This window comes from Equus caballus, chromosome 1, assembly GCF_041296265.1.
Source record: "Equus caballus isolate H_3958 breed thoroughbred chromosome 1, TB-T2T, whole genome shotgun sequence".
NCBI classification, from domain to species: domain Eukaryota; kingdom Metazoa; phylum Chordata; class Mammalia; order Perissodactyla; family Equidae; genus Equus; species Equus caballus.
In genome coordinates this window covers 124,871,835-124,893,367 of record NC_091684.1, presented here as the reverse complement: position 1 = coordinate 124,893,367, position 21,533 = coordinate 124,871,835, and the positions used below count along the sequence as shown (strand labels likewise).

Below are 21,533 nucleotides of genomic sequence, written 5' to 3'. Positions count from 1 at the left end.
CTTTGGCACAATCGTGGATGGGAGAGTCAGACACAAGCCTGGTGGCCCTGGTGCTTGTTCAGGGGGACCACGGCTCAGACGGCAGGCCATGCTGCCCTCCACATTAGGGCAGAACTCAGCAGCAGCCGTATGTCCTGGAAATCCATCTTGGAAGACATCCTGGCTCTGCTTCTAAGTAACTCCTTTTCTTCTCACAGTTTGCAACCATCTAAGACTATCATCTGAAAACACTTTGGAAATGCATACAGGAGCCCCCAGAAGCTGCGGAGAGTGGATGCCCTGCTGTGTGCCATTATCGGGGTCCCTACAGGAAAGCTCAAGAAATTAAGAGCACTGTGGCCTGATTCTAACTATTTTCCCCAAATGAAGAATTTTTTATAGAGAGCTGGCAGGTAATATTATATCTGTCCAGTGTGACACCTAGGTAATTTCAAACAGGAGTTTCAGATGTGGTCTTCACTTGTCTTTCCTTTGAAATTCCTATCACATTTCCCAGATACTTATTGAGTCTACTTGTCTGCCTAGGGGAAAAAATAACACATAAACTTTACTTCTGATTCTCTTATTCAGCTGAGACTGAATGCCACTAATGGGAGATGATCAGAACATCCTGTGAAAGATGAGTATGTCGTTGATGCAGTCTGAGAAATAAATCTCTAGTGTGAATTACTCCACTTGAGTTTGACTGCACTGCAAACACTGACAGGAGCCCACGAAATGGGTAAGATTTGCATCTATTCAACATTCTAATTGCATTCTATAAATCTTGATATCTTTCCCTTTGCTATCTCTGCAAACATAAATATCTATCATTCCTGTTGTTCTTTCCAGACTACAGAATATTGCTTTTCCCCTTTCTTTACAACCAAGAGCACAAATGAATGTGCAGCTTTTAAACCCTGAGCGGCTCTAGTTTCTTTGAAGCAAATGCTAAGCATGACAGGATCTGACATAAAGGCAAATATTAAAAACATATTTGGTAGAAATATACTGTCCAAGTCTAGGTGGAGTTGACGTGTAGGGACCTAGTTTTGTCTGTTTATAATGGGATGGAGCTTCACAGATGGGATTTAATAAAGAGTATACAGACAGGAAAATGGATCCAACACATAACTGTTCCTGCAATTTGCCATTATGTATCACGTCTTGTCTGCTTAGAAAAAAGAGGCACCTGCAAAACAAAAAGAGAGCGTTTCTTTGGGGTCTTAGAATCGCAATTTGGGAACACAGGTTCTGGCAGCAGCCAGAAAAGTGTTCCCCTGAGAAGTGAAAGTCAGAAGTTCTTATTAGCAACAAGGAGAGCCCAGAACAATCATCTAAGTTGTTTGTTAAGATGTACGATTGGAGGGTAAATTTATGTTACAGCTCATTGGCTTACTCAAGGACATCTTGTAGTTACCAGAAAAAATACATTTTTGCGCAGTCCTTCAGAGAGTCCTTTCTCAGCAAATAACTCCTTTTTGATAAGTCAGCAAGGTCAGCACAGTTTCATGTTTTTAACAAGATGGAGTCCAGGGTACAAAATAGAGTCACTGCTGACAACTCACTTCACAGTCTCATGCAACAAAATCTTCTGCAGTGTGTAAGAGGCTGCCGCCTGCCAGGGTGTGTCTCCCAGAAGGGACGGGTAGAGAGGGGGGTGGGTGGCAGTGTTGGTTTTGATGCTGCCACCAGGAGCAAAACCACATTTCTTGGAGAGAGAGTGTGAGAACTAGGGGAGAAATGAACAGACTAGGCACTAAAAAAAGACAGGCAGGCAGGGTTCTGAGCTAGAGTTTTGCAAGCGCATCTTGAGCCAGGGGTGGTGTTGGTGAGCTTCCTACAGTGCTCGTGCCTGTGCTGTGGCATCCCGGAGCATTACAGCCAAACGGTGGGAAATGCAGGTGGGCGATTGCCTTTTTTTGGAACCTGATTTTCCTGCAAGTAACTTAAGCTTCATGAATATTAAGCACTAAACTTCGAGTAAAAACTGGGCATACAAAAGAATGTCATATTCTCAGAAATCTTCAGCAGGGAGAATTTCTTCTCTAGTCTCCTCTGGGTCCACCTGCTACTGTTTCTCAGAACAGATGCTAAGGCATCAGAATGAACAATGTTGAATTATTTGGGGATGGTTTGTATGTTTCTAATGCCTAATTTCCAAGCGTCTGCCACTTCTTTCTCAAGACTCCCTCTCACCCACACAAATGAGCTGGCTTAGTAATTGGTCAGTAAACTTGTGGTTACCTTGAAATTCACAAAGCAGAGAGGTCAGTTTATAAAAGAAAGACCACACAGCATGCAGTCAATTCTAATTCTTACTATTTTTCAAAGTGATTATTTATGTTCTGTGAAGTCACCTAGAACACTGCATTAGCAAATTCTGAGCCATTGCTTCTAGGAGAAATACAGGGGTAGGTCCCTGTGAGCCTCTGATCAAAACATTTTCTTCAAACATTCAATGCTTAACCTTGTTTCATGTGTGTTTCTGTTTAAAGACACCTTATCTAATACATATTGTGGATTCATTCATGTTGAACTCACCGCCAACAGCACTATAACTCATGTCTGAAAGAAGCTTATCTAGCTCATGCATTTTCTCCATAAGACACATCACAGCTTTCTTGCACTAGGAACACTAGACGGCACATCAGCACTACACTTGGGGGCCATTTTAAACAGTGAAATCACCAAGAAAAAGCACAAAAATTAAAAAAATGTGACACTAAGTGGACTGCAGAAAGGACACTTGCTTATGACATGAGAGCTGAGACAAGAAGGCAAACCATCTTCTTATTCTACCTCAGCTGGGAATGTGAGCATCAGATTCAAACTTTTCATCTTGCTGTGAATGACTGTGAAAGTTCTGTGAGAACTGATCTTGGGGTTACAAATAAATGTTAGCAACCAGGAGAATTCTCAAATACGGAATCCTCAGATAGTGAGGATCAACTGTATTATGTTAATAACTTACTGACAACTGATCTCCCCAAAGAATTCTGTCAACCTAAAAATAAAGAGCCAAAATGAGAGGCAGAGAGGTGTTTATTTTGAGATCAAAGAATAACAAGCTGGGGAGCACAGATTCATATAGAAACTCAAAATAGTGTCCTGCTAGGGAGTAAAAATCAGGGGCTTTTAAGGGCAAAGAAGGGAGGTTCTATTACAAAAAATTTTAATTGGAGTTGGAGGCAGAAACTAGACTTGGCTAAGCATTGATTGGTTATTGATTTCATCTTCAGAAAGCTCACAATCCTCAGCCGTTGTGACCAGGATGTATGTTCTCCTGCTGACTTCTCAAACAATTGCTGGTAAAACAATTGCCATTTTGACCCAGTCCAATGTTCAAGACAGCAAGGCAGTTTCACCGGAAAGGCAGGTCTGATTCCATTTTCAAATGGCTCCTCTATAGTTAAATTTGACAGTTCTAAGAATATAAATTCTCTTAAGTGATATATTTAACTTGTGGTTGTATTTTCTTTTGGATGGGGGAGAGGCTGTTTTCCTTTTTTTTTTTTTCCAGATAACCAAATGCCATTGTAATTCTCATAATTTGAATTGTCTCATAATTTCTCAAGTTTCAAGCTTGAAATTCCTTTGAGGTTGAAGCAGGACAGACTATGAAATTTTTTGCTTGAATGGACTGAAAGTGTGAATGAAACATCCACCATGTGAGAGCATAGCTGTTCAGCACAGGGCCGATGCTGGCTGCCAACTCTGGCACATACGTCTGGACCTCGGCATGCTCTGAATCCTCCCTGTGCCTCAGCTTATTTACTTGTAAGTGGAAAATAATAGTGCAGTCAGATAGCAAAGAGTCCAGACTGAGGTAAGGAGAGATTTTATCCTAAAGGATTATTCCATTTAAGAGAAGGAGCTGTTGCAATAGGGGGAACGCTCTGACCATGAGATCTGCAAGCATCTCAGATGTTAGGCGCTGCCCTGCCTACCCTAGTGGGCTAATGGGCTCTGGAAAGAGGTCCTTTGCATGGCAAAGGCATAAATGGGCTTAAAATCTGGGTTTTGGGGTCTGAAGGATCTGCTCCTTAGTGCATAGTCAGCCTTCGCTATGCCTCAGCTCCCTCACACTGGTAACGGATTTCCCATAAAGGTGGGCTGTGGGGAGGACTCGGGGAGAGTGCAAACAAGTGGGTCCCTGGAACAGTGCTGGGATGTCACAAGAATGACAATCTGGAAAAAGATGCTTTCTAAATGAACTGTGTTAGACAAGACCTCATATTAGAATATTACCAAATTCACTGCAATCTTCTGGCTACTGTGTCCCCACTTCTGTCTGTGGGGCTATGTATGAAGTGTGGGGGAAGCAGGTGGCAGGTAGCAGTTTGGTGACGCTACCTATAAATCACTTTTAGTACTAAAGCTCATTTAAAGTAATTGTGTGTCCATTAAAAATATATCTTTGGCTCAAATTGGAGAAGAAAGTGATGAAACCCCACTATTCTCTCTTCTAACAGTACATCATTTTGAAGGATAATGCATTGAATGCCTAGAATTTAACATCATTCTCCAGGAATACACCGTGAAAATGCTGTGAGCAGAGATCTGATTTTAGTTTGAAATTATACTAATCTATTTGAGTTCTTAGCTCTGAACTTACAAAATCTGAATTTTGAACTAAAAAAAAATAAGCCTTTTGTCCATTAATTTCTGTGAAAGTGTTGATAATCTGCTCAATTCCTGTAGGGTAAAGGTTGGCCTGTAGGCCCAATTATCATAAATTCCAACAGATATTTATTAAGTGCCTGTGTTGTGGCCCAAACTTTTTACTTGTCCTTCTCTTTGTGGTGCTCTGTTTACCACAGAACAGTCTGCATGTGACAGCTTCACTCAGACAGAGGCTGCTGGTTCCTTAGAGAATTGAAGCTTTGGAAAGGTACATGTAAAACCCTCTGCTAACAGCGTCCTTGGTTTCTCAGAACGATACTCAGAGCTTGGAGAGATCAGTGTTCTTTTGCTTATATGACAGTCTTTCTTCCCTTTGCAATTTCTATCTGAGCCAAAGGTCTTTTTAAGACATAGTTTTTCTTTTTTTTTGTTTTGCTGAAGAATATTGGCCCTGAACTAACATCTGTTGCCAATCTTTCTGTTTTTTGCTTGAGAAAGGTTAGCCCTGAGCTAACATCTGTGCCGGTCTTCCTCCACTTTATATGTGGGATGGCTCCATAGCATGGCTGACAAGTGGTATAGGTCCACACCTGGGACCCAAAACCAAGAACCCGGGCGGCCAAAGCAGAGTGCACTGGATTTAACCACTAGGCTACGGGGCCAGCCTTGAAGACATACTTTTGAAAAGAACATTTGTTTTGAAACATAAACGTATTTAAAACTGTGCAGCCTCTAGGAGTCCTTTGGTATTTGGTGGTCGAATGACCTGAAAGGTGCCTGGCATTTCAGCAACTTGATGTCCGGGCTTTGATCTGCAGCTGGAACTGCTGCTCCCTCTGATTGTACTTGGACACGGCAGCTTGAGGGCTGTTCAGTTGGTTTCATGGCCATCTTGCTCTGTTGTTTTCCTCTTATAAACAATTAGAGAACAGGAGAAGAAAGACAAAAGGTTAGCTGTGTTCCGAGGAGTAGGGTAAAGGGCTCGTCTTGTCCTGAGGGCTCTTTGCCTTTCTTTCCAGATCTTTTCTTCTACTTCCAGCTCCTTCCTTTTCTTCTCCTCAGCACAAGTTGTACCTTCTGGAAGCCATTCCTACCCAGGAGAAACACAATCTAAATAGGAAAACCCAGAGCACTTTACAGGCACTACTGGTCTAGAAGTCACAGCTATACCCCTGCTCTGTCTTATCTCTCAGGGTCTTGGGTTCATCATCCACACAACGGGAACAATAATAATAACCATTTCTTAGAATTGTTGTAATTAATTAATGATACAGTATCTGTAAAGGGCTTAGCATACAGTAAGTGGTCATTAAATATTAGTTACTTGCATTATTGTTACTATTATTATTATCAAATAAATTGATGCATCCCTGGGATGTTTCTATTTTAAAAGTAGCCTGTGTAAAGACATAGTCAATTAATCTCTGCAGGTGGAAGTGCAGGCATGACAGTGCCTTAGATCAGATCTGGTTTTGAGCAATTGGTCAATATCCCTGATGTCCCTCTTGTCAATACTCCACATGGCCTCGGGGCGCTGTGAGTGTGGTCACAGAGAGAGGGAAATGAGAAGAGAGACTGTGCAGAATAGGAGTTGCAGGTCAATTCTTCCCTAAAACTTAATGTGCATTTAACTATCCGAGAAATAATTTTTAAAAATAGAAAGGCATAGATTCCACAGGCAGAGGCAGGCCTGGGGCCCTGGTGATTTATCCCAATGTTGGCACTGTGTGACACCCATTGACTCCATAGGAAAAGATGTGCTTAGGGGGAAATCACCCTGTCTGTGGCTCACCCTTCCAAGGTATCCAGTGCAGTTCTAAGGGAAATATTTTACAACTCCAAGGTGTAGACAACTGACAACAATGAAATTTCTTCTTGTCTGTAACCATGTAAACTCTGCAGTGCTTTGAAGATGCAGCTGACCTCCTCCCCATGGTACAAAAGGCCACTTGCCTCCATTTTTACATTCTTGTCAATATTCTCGATCTATAAAAGCATTTGTTCTTGGATTCTTCTTCACTGTAATTGACTGTAACATCTTACTAGGTCCTTCATTGACAATGGTTAAATAAACTCTTTAACATCTGTTCAATTTATAAATGTATGGGAATCTAGATTTCGCCTTTGTTTGAAAATCACTTTTTGACAATGCCCTAGTGACCCAGCTCAGGGTGTTAGTACTCTTTGTAGCCCCACTAGAACAGGTCTGTTTGATTCTGGCTTTTTGTTGATCCATAAAGAATTCAAGATAGAGTCTCATTGTTGTCAACTCTACACTGATTCTGAGTCATTGTTGCTTTAACATCCAGTGTCTCAGAAACTGTCGTGTTCCAGGTGCACGTCTAAATGCTCACAGAGGGAGATGGGTGAGAACTGGAGAAAATAACCGTCACTCAAACTGCTAAGATAAATCCAGGTTCACAAATACTACAGTCTGTGTGACTGGATCTGCATTCACTTCTAAAACATATAATGATTTTTATAAGATTGAGGAAAAACAACTTATCGTTTTGATTGAATTTTGGTGAGTCTTGTTTTCTTAGCAGGGAAGCAGAGGGATGGCTTCCCAGGACCCCCAGCCAGGGTGGATGGTGATGAAACCTGTGAGGCCCAGGCCTCCTGGTTCACTGGCCAGGATGCCCATCAAATCTGGGTCTCCAAAGTGAGGAAGATCTGCCTCGATTCCAGTTAGTGGAAGGCAGTTCATAAGGAAAGCATGGGCTTTGGCGCTTGGGCCTTTGGCAGAGACTTTCGCCTTTAGGGTTGGTACTCTCTTCCTTAGGGTGGAGTGCCTGTCCCTCTCTCCTTCAGGCAACGTTCCAGTACCACGTGAGGAACACACAGGGTGCCTAGTGCTTGCAGCTAGCAGGACTGTGAAGGCGTCCTAGCCAAAGGGAAACAAGTAGAGGCTCCTAGACTCTGTTCTCAACCTCAGGTAGGTTACTCTTTGCAGGGAGATAAGGCCCAGCGTGGGTTTTACCAACAACAAAAGGCAAGAGGATCAAATTGCTATCAGCCGCATTGGTAAAGAAGTTGGAGGAGTGGAAACCTCTGAAGCCTGGAGTGATTTGATTGATTACCTAATTTTGAGATGTCTACTTGCTAGTTTAAGACCTTATTCAAAAAATCACATTTGCAACTGCTCTTGTCAATGCATAGAACATTGGGAAATAATTTTTAAAAAGTGAATAAATCAGGCTAAGGGAAGATGAAGGAAGAAAAACCAAGAGGACTCCAGGGAAATGTTAGTGTACCTAGTGGTGCAGACTTCCTGGTTTCTTGTCCAGAGATATAAAGCGGAAGCAGGATGGAATACCAGCAGGCATGCGTTTAGGTGATCCTGAGCTGCACGTGCTCATCCTAGATCCTCTCCATCTCAGTAGGAGATGAGCTGCATCAGAGCAAAGGAGGTGGGAGTCATGGGTGGAAGCTGAGCTCTCTGGAGCCCACGAGCAGCTCTCATGACCCAAGTGTGATCCCCTTAATAGGGGTTTTCACACAGGTTCTTTGCACTGCCCCATAAACACTTACATAGGACTTCTCAGAGCAGAGCACTGGCCAGGTCGCGGTCTCGCAGGGGTGGAAGGACCTGGGGTGATGGTGGACCTGGGGACCAGAGTGGCCAGAAGAGGAAACCCAGGAACTTTGGGAAACCATAGGAGGGGCAGCCCAAACCACACAGAGCCAACAGGTGTCCTTGGTATTTGCCCTGAATTCTGGAAGAATAAAGGGCTGCTCCTTAATTCTGTGAGGACGTCAAGTGACAGGGATAATCCTGTCCAGCCTCCCTGTCCCCAGGGAGCATGTCCAACGTTAGCGACCAAAGCTCTGGGAACATCTGGAATTCCACCCTGAGTCTCCGCCTGTCACCAGGTCTCAGTGCCCCAGAGAAGGGACATAGGGAGGTGGCCATGATCAGCTTGCAGCAGTGCCTTCCTGTGCGCTGACCGCTGAGAATAAAGCCTGGTTCTGCATGCTCACCCCAGCCGGGAATGTGACGAGTAAGTGCTGTAAGGGCTTGCTATCAGCATCATTGTCACCACTACTTCACTCAACTGTTTGTGAGCATCTAGAGGCACAGCGCTTTAGCTCTGGAAGCTCCTCAGCGTATAGCACTCCATCGTGCTAGTTATGTGGATGGAGCTGGTGGGGGGGGGTAGTTAGCTCCTCAGCTGTTGGGTAACCCTTCCACGCATCTGCTGCAAGGCTGCCTGTTCAGACCCACGTGGCTCCTCCTAGTGGTTGTGTCCCCAGAATGTTGCAGAGATGAAGGCTGAGAAATGATCAGAGGAACAGTGTGATACATTTTTGAATGTGAGCAGCTTGTCTAAGTGTTTTGAGACATTATGCTATTTCATCTCTATAATATATGCAGAGCAGGGATATATAACAGAGATGGATCTTATACTCAGCAAACTAAGGGGAAAATAATTATTACTACTATTTGCTGAGTGTGTATTATTGCCAAGAACAGTTATAGGCACATTGCATTTATTATATCTTATCCTCACACAAACAGAATGGTGAGTAGAATTTTCCTGGTTTACATTGCCCTGCCCACAAATGTCCATGTAGAATTTCAGGCCTCTCAGTAACCCTGGAATATGGTATTATTATTTCCATTTATGTCATGTTGTGAATGTGACCCATGGTGCATGGCAAGGTTAACCACATGGTCAGGGACGCACAGCTCACCAGTGGTCGCACCCAGACACTCTGGTCACCCTCCAAAGGAGCCTGTGACTTTGTCAAATTATTGACCCTAGACACAGGACCCAGGGTAATAATGATAATCATTCTTTATGTTTGTGGATATTGTGTGATTTACAGAATGCCCTCCCGAGTGTTGTGCCTTTAAGGCTTGGGCCATGGGCTTGGTCACATCTCACAGTCTGTTCTGTTCCTGTCCCTCATCGTGGTTACATGGTCCAAGTCCAGGTTTGCACTCTTGTCACTCAACCTGCAGCCCAACCTAGGGAGAACGCAGAGGCGCGCCCAGAGTCAGATCTCAGTTGAGACACACATGGTTCATTGTTTCACTTAGCCTCTTGTATTTGTTAGCCATTCTCCCCTTTAAATTTGAATTTTACAGGAATATGCTTTTATGTGAAAAGCATTAGCTTCACTTGAAAGATAAGAAATATAAAACAATATGATATAATGAATATGCTACAAAAAATGTAGCATAAACAATATGATAGAACTAGCACCAAACATATTGGTCATTTAATTTTAGCAAATATAAATGGACTAAGTTTTTACAAAAAAAAAAGATTTTCAGTTTGGCTAACAAAGTAAAATCAAAATCTAAGTGTGTATGTGAGAGAGAGAGAGATGGAAAAAGGCTAAAAATAAAAGGATTGTCAAAGACACACTGGGGCAAATGAAAATAAAAATGCAGAGTAGCCATCTTGAGGCACCCCAGTCCATGCCGGCTGGTCCTGCTGACACTCCCTGGATCTCTATGCTCCCTGTGGTCCTGTGTGACTCCTCCTCACATCCATTTAGCTTGAGCAGAGAGTGATGAAATATGCACAGGCTGAAAAAGGCTTGGTGCGTCTGATGAAGTAGCCCTGGACTTAGAAGGGGCAAAGCTAATTCTTAGAAATTGGCTCTGTCTCCTCCAAAGCATGGCAAGCCAGTAATTTATATGTCAGTGTTGCCAGACTGTGAATATGCTACAGCTCACCCTACTGGTTAAACTCAGAAAAAAAAAAATAGAGCAATTTTATAACCACTGAAAGGTGTGCTGTTATTTTTGTTTCCCCCAAAGGAAGTGACGTGCTAGGAGAGGAAATATAAATAGCCCTCTCTGCAATAAAAACAGCATTTCTACTTGAGACGATTTCTAAAGCTGCTGGGATGTGCTTGACTATGTGCTTCAGAGCTACCAAAGCACATGCGTGACTCATTTCTAAAGGATGGAGCTAGAATGGGGAATTGAGTGTGAATATCCTGCAAAACAATGAAAAGACCACAAGGCCAACAAGTATGTGCATGTGTATGGATGTGTGTGCCTGTGTTTGTGCATGTGTGTATGTGTGTGCAAGCGTAAGTGTATATGTGTGTGTATGCCTGTGTGCACCCATAAGTGGGATCCAGTGCTCCCATTCAGATCCTAGGGAAATTCTGGGCCAGTCATGGAGGCCTCATCCAGAGACCTAGCTGGGAATTAGAAGTCGTCCTTGTGAAGGGTGTTCAGGCTCCTGCATGAGCGCTGCTAAGGCTTCTAGAAGTTAGACAGATTCCCCTTTGCTCTTTTCTTTCCTTCCCGCTCATAACCAGTGAAGGATTTTGAAGACAAAACATCTGGGGACCCCTTGAGCCAAACACTTGGCATTTGCAAATGCCATTGACTCACACACTCTGGGACCCTTGTAAATGATTCCGAAATGGAAAACAACCTTGCTTTCCTCAGAGTGAAGCAGTAGCTGTGAGTTATCCTCTACTTTATTGGAATGGTAATAAAGTTCATCTTCTTCATTCTCAGGGCCTCTCCACTCCATGATTACTTCTGTAAGTAGAGTGATTAAAGTTGGAGCAGAAATCCATTTGAAACCAATTCATACTTTGTCTCTGTTTTCCAAAGGGATAAGGCTGATTTGTGGAAACAGACTCTGATCCATTTGTCCAGACTGCAGTCCAGACAATTACTTTTCACATTTGAACATGTTTTATAATGTAACCCTCTGATGTTTCTGGGTTCTGGAATTCTTTGTATTGGTGTCATGCTCCAGCGAGTGAGTGAGGATGGTGGGGAGGGCTGACTTGGTGTCCAGATCCTAGGGGATCACAGGAGAAGAGGGAAACAAAGGGGCCCGTGGGACGGAGGCTGCACGGGCTCCACCGGGAGCTGCAGGACCCAGGCTCAAGCCTCTGTGCATCCTGCTGGCAAACACTTTGGGACAAAGTGGGTCCCATGGCCTCTCCATGGCCTGGGTGGTGGTGTGCTGCCTCCCTGAAGGACAGGCAGGATGGGCATGAAGAGGGGACCGGCTGAGCCCCAGGCCAGGCTCTGAGTAAGGGTGACAGAGAGGGCCCAGAAGGCACTGTCCATCTTCCAGGAGAGAAAGGAAGGGGACTCCTCACCTGAGCACACCTGGCCCAGCCAGGACTACACTCCTCCACTGGCTTTGGGGCCACCAGCAAAGGGGCACTGTCAACTCCCTCTCCATGAAGGGAAACAGGGTCAGGGTGACTTTGCATTTCAAAACTGCCAAGCTTAAACTTCTATTTTAGACCAGGGTTGGTAACTTTTTCTTCAGGGGGCAGATAGCAAATATTTTAGGCCTCTAGAGCCCTCAGGCTCCGGCACTGCTTACTGTGCTGTTGTTGAAGCATAGACCTTGCACATACAGGTGGGTGTGGCTGAGTGTCAACAAAGCTGCATTCACAACAGGCCTTAGCCTGCCAAAGTATTTTGCTGACTTCTGTTTGGGCCTAAAGATTTGGGAAGGGTACTGGCTGACAAAGTTACCCTTCCAGCTGGGGGCAGCTAGATGAGATCTCCCAAGCAAGGAAAAGGAGGCAAATTCAAAGGGCAGAGGATTCAGACTCTTGTTGGGAGGAATCCTCTGCTGCCCCTGGAGATGGAGTCTTGGGTACCCAGTTTATGTTGAGGGTCTGGAAGCAGCGTACATGCGGAGAGTTGGTCGGTGGAGGTGGACGCAGGTCATTACAGACAGCCATATCAAGAGAAGACAGATTGGAGCAGAGAGGTGGATGGCCCTTCCCCACTGCGGCCGAGGCCTTGCAATACCCAGAAGAAAGGAAAGGTAGAAAATCTAGAATTTCACTAAACTGAAGACAGCAAATTTGCTGAAGGATGCATAGTCCTGGGGTGGCTGACCCTTATTACTGTTTGCGATTAGATGGAGTAGAAGATTGAGCCAGAGACTAGCTTTAATTATAGGAATGTGATTCAAATCCCATTTTTACAAATGGGTATATCTCCATGAAAATCATGTGAGTCACAATGCCACACATTTATTGGCAAAAGGTAATAATGGGGCAGGGAAGCTTAATTTTAAGCAGTGTCCGTGACTTCCAGAGAGGAGCCTCACCTGCACCTGTGCTGGGTAAACCTGTGAGAAGTTTAATGCCTTCTGAGTTGAGTAGAAAGCAGGTCTTTCCCGGGACTTGCTCTGAGGAAACGTCTGGTGATGTGAGGACAGCTGTTCCTGAGATAGTAACAGGAGTGCCAGTCTGTGTGTGTGCATCTATTCATTTTCATATTTGTGTTATTCTTACTCTCTAACTGCCAGAATGAGCCTTCTACTTCCCTTCTGTGCACTTCCCACAGACCCTCTAAGTTTCAGTCTGAAGGTGAAAGATACTCCTCTGTAATCAAGGTTAATTGGATGAGAAGCTGAATATACATTTGGACAATGGCCAGACCATTTATGACAGTAGAACTCTGTACAACCTCTGCAACAACAGGCCCACCACAACCTCTGCAAGAATCAGCCAAGAATTGTCAGCACTTGGTCAATGATGGCCAACTTCCCTGAGTATTTTCCCTTACTCCCAAAGTCAGGACCAACTGGGAAAAGCCAAATCAATCACCCAGAACGTCCTGCTTCTAGTTAGCCCACCTCCAGTTTCCCAAGGCCAACAGCCTCTTATCAGGACACCCCTGAAGCTGTCCCTTTTTTACTGTAAGCTCTCCCACTTCTCTGCTTGCCTTTGAGTCTCTGCCAAATGCAAATAATGGTGGCTGACTCCCTTGCTCTAGCAAGCTCTGAGGGAATAGCCTCTGCTTACTTTCATTTGGGTGGGCTTTCTTTATTTCTACACAGAGACCCTTGACTCCTGCTCTTGCCAACAGAAGAGCACACAGGAGCTGAGGGAAGAAAAGGAGGTTTCCTCTTTCATTGCTCTTCTCTCATGCTTTTGGATTGGGAAATCTGGTGTCAGGGATTTGGCTACCAAAATTCAAAGAAAACTATTTGTCTAATAAATAAATAGTCTCATTCACTTGCTTATAGAACTTTTGATAATTTTGGTGCAACATGGAGCAAAGTTTCAATCTGCATCTTTATTTCTTTTCTGTTTATTAGAACTTTATTGTTTTTATTTCTGATTATTTTCAACCAAGTATGTATGATGATATGTGTAACACTAAGACAATGAAACATCCCATTGCCAACACTGATGATTGGCTGGAACCGTTGGAGAAGCAGTGGAGAGAAGAAGTTGAGATCCACTTGTCTTGTGGAATGAGATACCTAGACCTGATTCCTGGCCTCACAGCTCACTGGGTGTGTGATCTTGTTTCCTTATCTATAAATACGTTTATAAAGTGTGCCAATCTTGTGTGACCTTCGTGAGGATTAACTGAAAATACAGTTGATATACATTAAAAACACTTAACATGTTGTGATCTTGTGATTTATAACAAAAAATATATATTTGGTCTTTGCCTTGTTTCTGGCAGGGAGCTTCTAAAACCTTTGGAATTTCCTAAGCGATAAGAGCCATAAAGGTATCTTGATATTCATAACAAGTCCTGGTCAACCATACCTGAGTTTACATTGATGAGGTGATTTTTGGAAAGCCCCTAAGGATTGGGGCTGGTTAGAGGGTTGTAACTTTCCGTCCCACCTCTTGAACCTCCAGGGAGGGGAGAGGGGCTGGAGGCTGAATCAATCACCAATGGCCAATGATTTAATCAATCATGTCTATGTAATGAAGCCCTTTTAAAAACCCAAAAGGACAGGACTTGGAGAATTTCCAGGTTGGTGAACCAGAACACATCCATGTGCTGGGTCCCACACTTCACAGGGAATAGAAGCTCCTGTGCTGGGGACCTTGCCCTATGTATCTCTTTATCTTTTTATTCATATCCTTTAATACTCTTTGTAATAAACTGGCAATCTAGTAAGTAAAAGGTTTCTGAGTTCTGTGAACTGCTTCAGCAAATTAATCTAAGGAACGGGTCATGGGAACCTTTAATTTGATCCATAGCCAGTTGATCAGAAGAGCAGGTGACAACCTGGACTTGTGATCGGCACCAAAAGTGGGGACAGTCTGACGGGACAGACTGACTCCTTAACCTGTGGGGTCTGATGCTATCTCTAGGAAGACAGTGTCAGAATTGAGTCAAATTGCAGGACACCCAGTCAGTGTCTGTGGAGAACTGAGTTAATTGCTTGGTGATGTTTGGAAAAAAAACCACAATGGACACATCAGCAGGAAATGTTAAATGCTGCTATCATTATTATTGCCAAAGTGTGAGAAAATGGTTAGTGACAACTAGTAATGTGCATATGGATGACTTACTCATCTTATCATGGAATGATGCTCTTTGTCTTTCTGTTTTTATTTTCTACATGATGTAATTTTGGGATTTTTTTTTACTTGGTCTCAGAGCCAGTTACATCAAGATTTTTTACAATTTGCAAAACCTAAAATGCTTTAGGCTCAGTTCGCAGTAATTATTCACCTCTGGGATGTCTAGGGGCTACAGGAGGTAATGAAGTCATGCCAGGACTTTGGGGACTTGCAGGACAGGTCCTCCGAGCTCCCCTCGTCTCTGGATTCTGAGGTCTAGATGTATCCTGTGGGGAAAAATGTCTCAATTGGAGCTGTGTGCTGCCTGTAGACAAAGTGGTGGCATTTAGTGGGGTCCGTTATCTATGTCCATGGGGAGCCAAGTAGGTCTGGAAGACACTACAGGTCATTACATCCTCTGCTTGGGTCTAGCCTTCCTTGTGATTTGTGTATATTGGCATTGCATTTCCTTAGAGGGTTGATGAGAGAAAGCTAATCAGAATTTCATATAGCCCTGTACCTCCAAATTGTTCCCTTGTTGGGGACATGTGCTGTTTTGGAACAAGACCCTAGGACAATCTGCTGTCTGGGCATCTCAAATGACCCTCCATTGTTGATGTGGACCTTGACTATCTGGCTGAAGTACTGGTTGTCAGGTTTCCACTGTAAAGATAATCTTCCCCATCCCGTCCCCATACTGCAGTCTGCAAGGGAGTCAGCCTGTGTGGCCCACACTGAAGGGGTGGGGAATGATGTTCCACATGCTTGGAGGTGGATGTCTACATAAATTATTAGGAATTTTTCTGCAATGGGGATTTGTCCCTCCTTCCACCCCATTTATTTATTTATTCAATCTTTTATATCACTATAGCTCACTGATATTTATTTTAAACTTGGGTTATAATGCAACATTACATTATTTTCTTGCTAAAATGAATCCAGCTTTGGCCATTGGGAACTCTTTCAGTTGGCTGCTGTGTCTCGTGTCCCTTTGACATACCCCATTGTGGTTTTTTAAAAAAAATCACTTTTTACTTTCTGGCACTACAAGAAATTCCAGGCTCATCTCATACATTTCCTTCCCCATGCCTAGAACCAGCCATTTCTCAATTGAGTCCTCATTCCTTTGATTGCAGAATGGCATGAGAAATCAAGATCTGGGTGCTATGAGTGTCATTGACTCTAGACCCCATCAAATCACAGAGTAAGGAAATATATGTATGTATACTAGCCCATGTACATACACATATCTATAAATACTTCTACACTTCTTTGTTTCTATATTAAGCTAGATGTGAGTTCATACTGATGTCTACAACTCTAGTCCAGTACCACACGGACCATTCTAGCCCTCCTTCCCTAGCTTATTGGTAAACGCCCACTGCAGCAGTGAGAAACCTGGCTCCCCCACCTGCTATCCATTCATTGTTCAGTTCTGGTATACATATGTGGTAGAATCAGAATTATTAACCCTGGCTCTCCTGACATGCAGCGGTACTTACGTGCAGTTCCTTTGCCTTTTAGTATAACAGATTTCACTCATTTCCAAAGTTATTAACGTCAGCACTTTTCCTCCCACAACTTCAGGGAGATTGTTTCATACGTTTGTAACACAATTAGATTGTTTTGCAAATTATAGATTCCATCCTGGGATTCCACAACCTCCTAAATAATTTTTTAAGTTTGTACAATTAAAATTCATTCTTTATGCTTTAAAGTCCACTGGGTTTTGACAAATGCATTATGTCATGTATGCACCTTTACATGGTCATACAGAATAGTTTTACTGCCCTAAAACCCCCAAGTGCTTTACCTGTTCAACCTCCCGCCTCGAATTCCTGACAAACCCTATCTTGTTATTGTCTTTGTTCTTTTGCCTTCTGCAGAAAGTCATATAATTGGAATCATACAGTCAGTCTGTAGCCTTTTCTGATTGGCTTTTGGTAAAAGCACTTAAAGTTCATCTATGTCTTTTCATGGTTTTATGGCTCATTTACTTTTATTGCTGAATAATATTCCCTTGTATGGATGGACCACAATTTATCATTCGCTATGGAAACACATCTTGATTGCTTCCAGTTTTCGGCGATTATGAATAAAGCTCCTATAAACACTCATGTGCATGATCTGTGTGCGTATAAGTTTTCAGATCAATTGAGTAAATATGTAAAAGTGCAACAGATGGATTTTATGGTGAGTCTATGTTTAGTTTTGTAAGAAACTGTCTAACTGTCTGCGAGTGTGGCTGTTCCATTTTGCAACCTCATTAGTGACCGGAATTGTCAATTTTGTGGATTTTGGTCATTCTAATAGGTGAGTACTGGTATCTCCTTGTTGTTTCCATTTGAGGTTCCCTAATGTCAAAGGGTGTTGTGCATCTTTTTTAAGGTTATTTGCCACTTGTATATCTTCTTTGATGAAGTAGCTTTTCAGATCCTTTGCCCATTTTTTAACTGGATTGTTTTCTTGTTATGGAGTTTTAAGAGTTTTTCATATATTTTGGATACAAATCAGATATGTGTTTTGCAAGTATTTTCTCCCAGTATGTGCCTTGTCTTTTCATTTTTTTGAAAAATTATTTTCAAGAATAAAAGTTGTTAATTTTAATAAAGTCCAACGTATAATTTACTCTTTCATAGATCTGCTTTTGGTGTTGTATCTAACATTCTCGTCAAGCCCGTGGTTTCCTTGATCTTCTCCTATGTTTTCTTCTAGAAGTTCGACAGTTTCACATTCAGGTCTGTGATCCATCATGAGTTAAGTGCTGTCCCTTCTATGCTCTCAGCCCATTTGCTCTTGCCTGACTCTTCTGGAGGCAGCCACACACCATATTTCTGAAACTAATGGGTACTTATATCTTGGAAATGTGAACAGTTTTTAAATAAAAATGAAATTTTCCATTTCCCTCACCATCCAACAGATCTGGAATGTTATGTTTTTCAATACTAAGCACGTTCCTCACTGCGGGATATGTCAGATTATTAAATGTACTCGTGGACATTAGGAATCTCCAAACCAAGGAGAGAGAGGTCAATGTTCCCAAACTTTTGATTCCAAGACTATTGACCATACATCTCTATTTTCCCAATTGAGTCCTGTTGCCTGGGGATATTGTTAACATCTCCTCCTTTCACTCCCCAAAGTGTCTTGGTTTGGACAATCCGTTATATAGTGATTCTAAACATTGATCTTTTTTCACGGAACACTTATTCAGCATCTCACAGGTCAGTTTGGGGAGAAAACAGTCCTAATTTATTAGAATGGGTTTCTCTTTTCTTCTTATAATCCTTGTTCTTCCTGAATCTTCCTCTGACAGTACCATTTCCTTTAAGTCCTTCTTTCCTAGGATGCTACTCTTTCCTCCTCACCCTCAGTTCAAACACAAGAAGCAAGTGAATACATCCCTTTCTATTGCTGCTTCCAGACCATCAGTGCTCTGTTAATTTGCAATAAATTTTTACCATTTTGGTTATCCTTCCAACCACATTTATTCATTTTTATTATATTTATTGCCAATCTATAATGACATTCTAGAGTGTCTTCAACATTTCATGATGCCTTTATCCCCTTTCTCTCTAACTCGTTCAGGGATGTCATGCACAGGAACCTCAGTGCCCACAATGATAATCCTCATCAAGTTCTGGCCTCATGATTTTGATTTTGCACCTCCGTTCCTCCCTTCAATCATCATCCAGATCCAACTGTTTGTCACATGTGGGCCTCTCTCCTAGCCCATCCTTCCCAACAAACCTGCTCTTTGTCACACCAGCTTGGCCAATACCACCAAAGACCCTGATGTTGGGCAGCCTTCTCTAGAATGCACTGCACTGATGCTCCCAGGAGAAAAACTCACAAAACTAGGCTTATTTGTTCAATGTTTGATTGGGTTGCAGCCATGAACACTTCACCAGTGACTACATTCTCCCATGGAGACACTGTTACACATGATGACCAGGTTTAAAAAATACCATTGGCATCTGGTGCCAGGTGGTACATTATGCTTTTATGCATTGACTTGATTATCTCACCAATTGTAATGAACATTGTTCCTTGTAAATTTTAAATATTAGATACTCAAATTTACAAATAGAACATAACACATTCATTAAATGAGTACCACTCCTATTATATAATTTAAACACATATGCTTTTTAATAAATTGCCAAATCACAACACTTGCATTCAAGTTCTTCATTTAGTTCTTGCTTTTCTGAATAGACCTACTAATTGCTGGAAGCTACAGTTTTTTTCAAAGCCATGTTTTCATTTTCTGTTAGAGATTCCTGGATAAACTACCCCCCTCTCCGAATAAAAGGACGTCTTAAAACAATCCTCAGTCATTTTTAGTTTTCTACTTTCCTTTACTATATAGAAAGAGGTACTCATTACTTGTCACATATTTTCAGTGAACCACCTACCTTTTCCAGGCTAAGTAGCTTAGAATATTGGCCAGACTCTTAAATCCAAGTGAAATAGGATAAACATGATAGTACCAATTAATGTTATAATTATTCATTTAATGTACACTTTTTACATAGGATTGTTTCTTACTGTCTAACGTGATTTTATCATTAACTATTGCATACCAGGGAAAAATCTTGTTGAATTAGCCGAGTCCACAAAGCCCTGACCAGGCGGATGCTGAACGACTACTCAGACTCTGCATAGGGAGCTTTCTCCTCAGTCTACAAATATGCAGACTGAGGATGTCTGAGACAAGAATGTAAGTGCTAACACCAGTCTTCCTCATTCCCTGGCCACAGCTCACTCGGAATGATATCGTCTAGTCTGTAAAGTGAAGAATACAGAGTTGCCCACCATCTTTCAGTGCATGTGGCTGGAGAAGATGCTCACCAAGGCTCAGGGGCTTCTGTTCCACAAAATAAGCCCATGCTTTCTTCCACCACAGTCATGTGCCTCTGTGCTCTGTTCCTTCCTGTGTCTCAGATGTCAGTCAGCTTGGCAAATCTCAAAACGTGGCAGAGAATTAGAAAGACAGTGAGTCAACACATCTGTCTTCCGGAATATAAATACATCAGTGAAAACCTAGCAGCACTTGGGGGCAGCCACTACTTTGTATTTTCCTGAAAGTTTTCATCAAGTGGTGATCCTGTTTTCTAGGGATGCAAGCTGATATGATGAATGCCAATGACTGATTTGGTGGAGACAGAAGAGCTAGTGAGGTAGTGTTCTGAGACACACAGGAGCCACTCAACACAAACCAGATGCAATGAGAGTCATTAACACAAATGACTAGGGTTTGTGAATGTACTGGGGTCTAAATTCATGTTTAATTGGCTGTATACAGACAATTGTCTTTTTTCTCTTTGAACCATTGTCTTTTCTATATTTCCACTTTTCTTACAAGCATTTTCTCATTAATTCACAGTTGATAAGATAGAATTTTTAAAAAATAATCATAAGCCTATTAAAATTCATTTTCATGGTAAGACAGTGTCTTGGTGAAATTCTCATTCTGGAGCTGTCAACCAAGAGGGTGACCTTCTTATACCATTTCACGCTTGTATGCCCAAGTCTGAACATATCTCTATGTCTTCATTAGAGGACAGTGTGGACCTGCCTGTGTGGCTCCCATCTTTGGGGATCAAGGTTTTCTCAGTGTCAGGAGCAGCTTCAAGGAAACCACATCCCACTTAAGTGGGATGAAAATTGGTGAGCGCTGCGGCATCTTAAAAATATTTATAAATCAGTTTATTTACAGATTTTGTATTTTCTTAAAGTACATTTCAGTTAACAAATCTGTTTACACAGGTATTCATAGGAATTAATCCCAGTTATTTTACAGATCATATTTACAAACCAGACTGTAAGTGTTCTGTGCAAAGTTGCACTGAATGTGACTATTGGCTGAAAATGGCCTGATGACCAGGCTATTTACACATACATAGTAAATTAATTTTTTGCACAATACATGGATTGTTTGCACAATACAGAACACACATGGAGACCAGGTGTATCCACACCATTTCTCACATGAACCTCTTGACCTGATGTGTGGCTGGCTGGAACGATGATGCTGATAAAAAGGGAATAATTATGTTTTCTCACTTACATCATGAAGTGAGGGCTGTGACGGGTCATGGCACCATTCATTCAAACATAGGGTGCATCTCTGTGTCCAGATCAGTTAGACACCCTCTGTAGCTTATTCTGTGAATGTTTACCCTCCTCTCTCTTGAATTCTGCCCTTCCATGCATGGGATGGTTGCTCTGGGGTCTCATTGAGGTGCTGCAGAGGGGCGTGTAGCGGAGCTTGTCTTTTGGGAACCTGTCACGTACCTCCCTCCTTTGGGCAAATTCAACTTTACCTGATTATGCTGGGGCTGCCTGTCACAGAGCCAGGCTCTCACTTAGGTCAGGCCAATCGGAGTACCCCATCCCTCTCACCACAAGATTTAGGTGAGTGCAGAGGACCCCAGCCAGGCCAACCAGACTCTTAATAGGGTTTTTCAATTTAAGGGTGAGAAAATGGGCTTTGCCTTTACATCATCATAAATTGGAAGCTTCTGGTGGCCACCATGCCTGCAGAAGAAAATGCAGCTAAGAAGCTCAATATATTGAGACAAGGAAAGATGGGAAACACAGTATTCTGGTAGGTTTTAGGTCCATTATTTTTTACGGAAGTCTGTTCCATG

At 42.5% G+C, this 21,533-nt stretch overlaps 1 long non-coding RNA gene across 2 annotated transcripts in view; it reads left to right on the top strand.

The window, feature by feature from the left end:
• Positions 1-21,533, top strand: part of LOC138917062 (uncharacterized) — a 51,068-nt gene that overhangs the window by 17,555 nt on the left and 11,980 nt on the right. For both annotated transcript variants that reach the window (XR_011424509.1, XR_011424513.1), the window contains one exon: positions 571-721. This is a non-coding gene — a long non-coding RNA (uncharacterized lncRNA). The remainder of the gene's footprint in view (positions 1-570; positions 722-21,533) is intronic.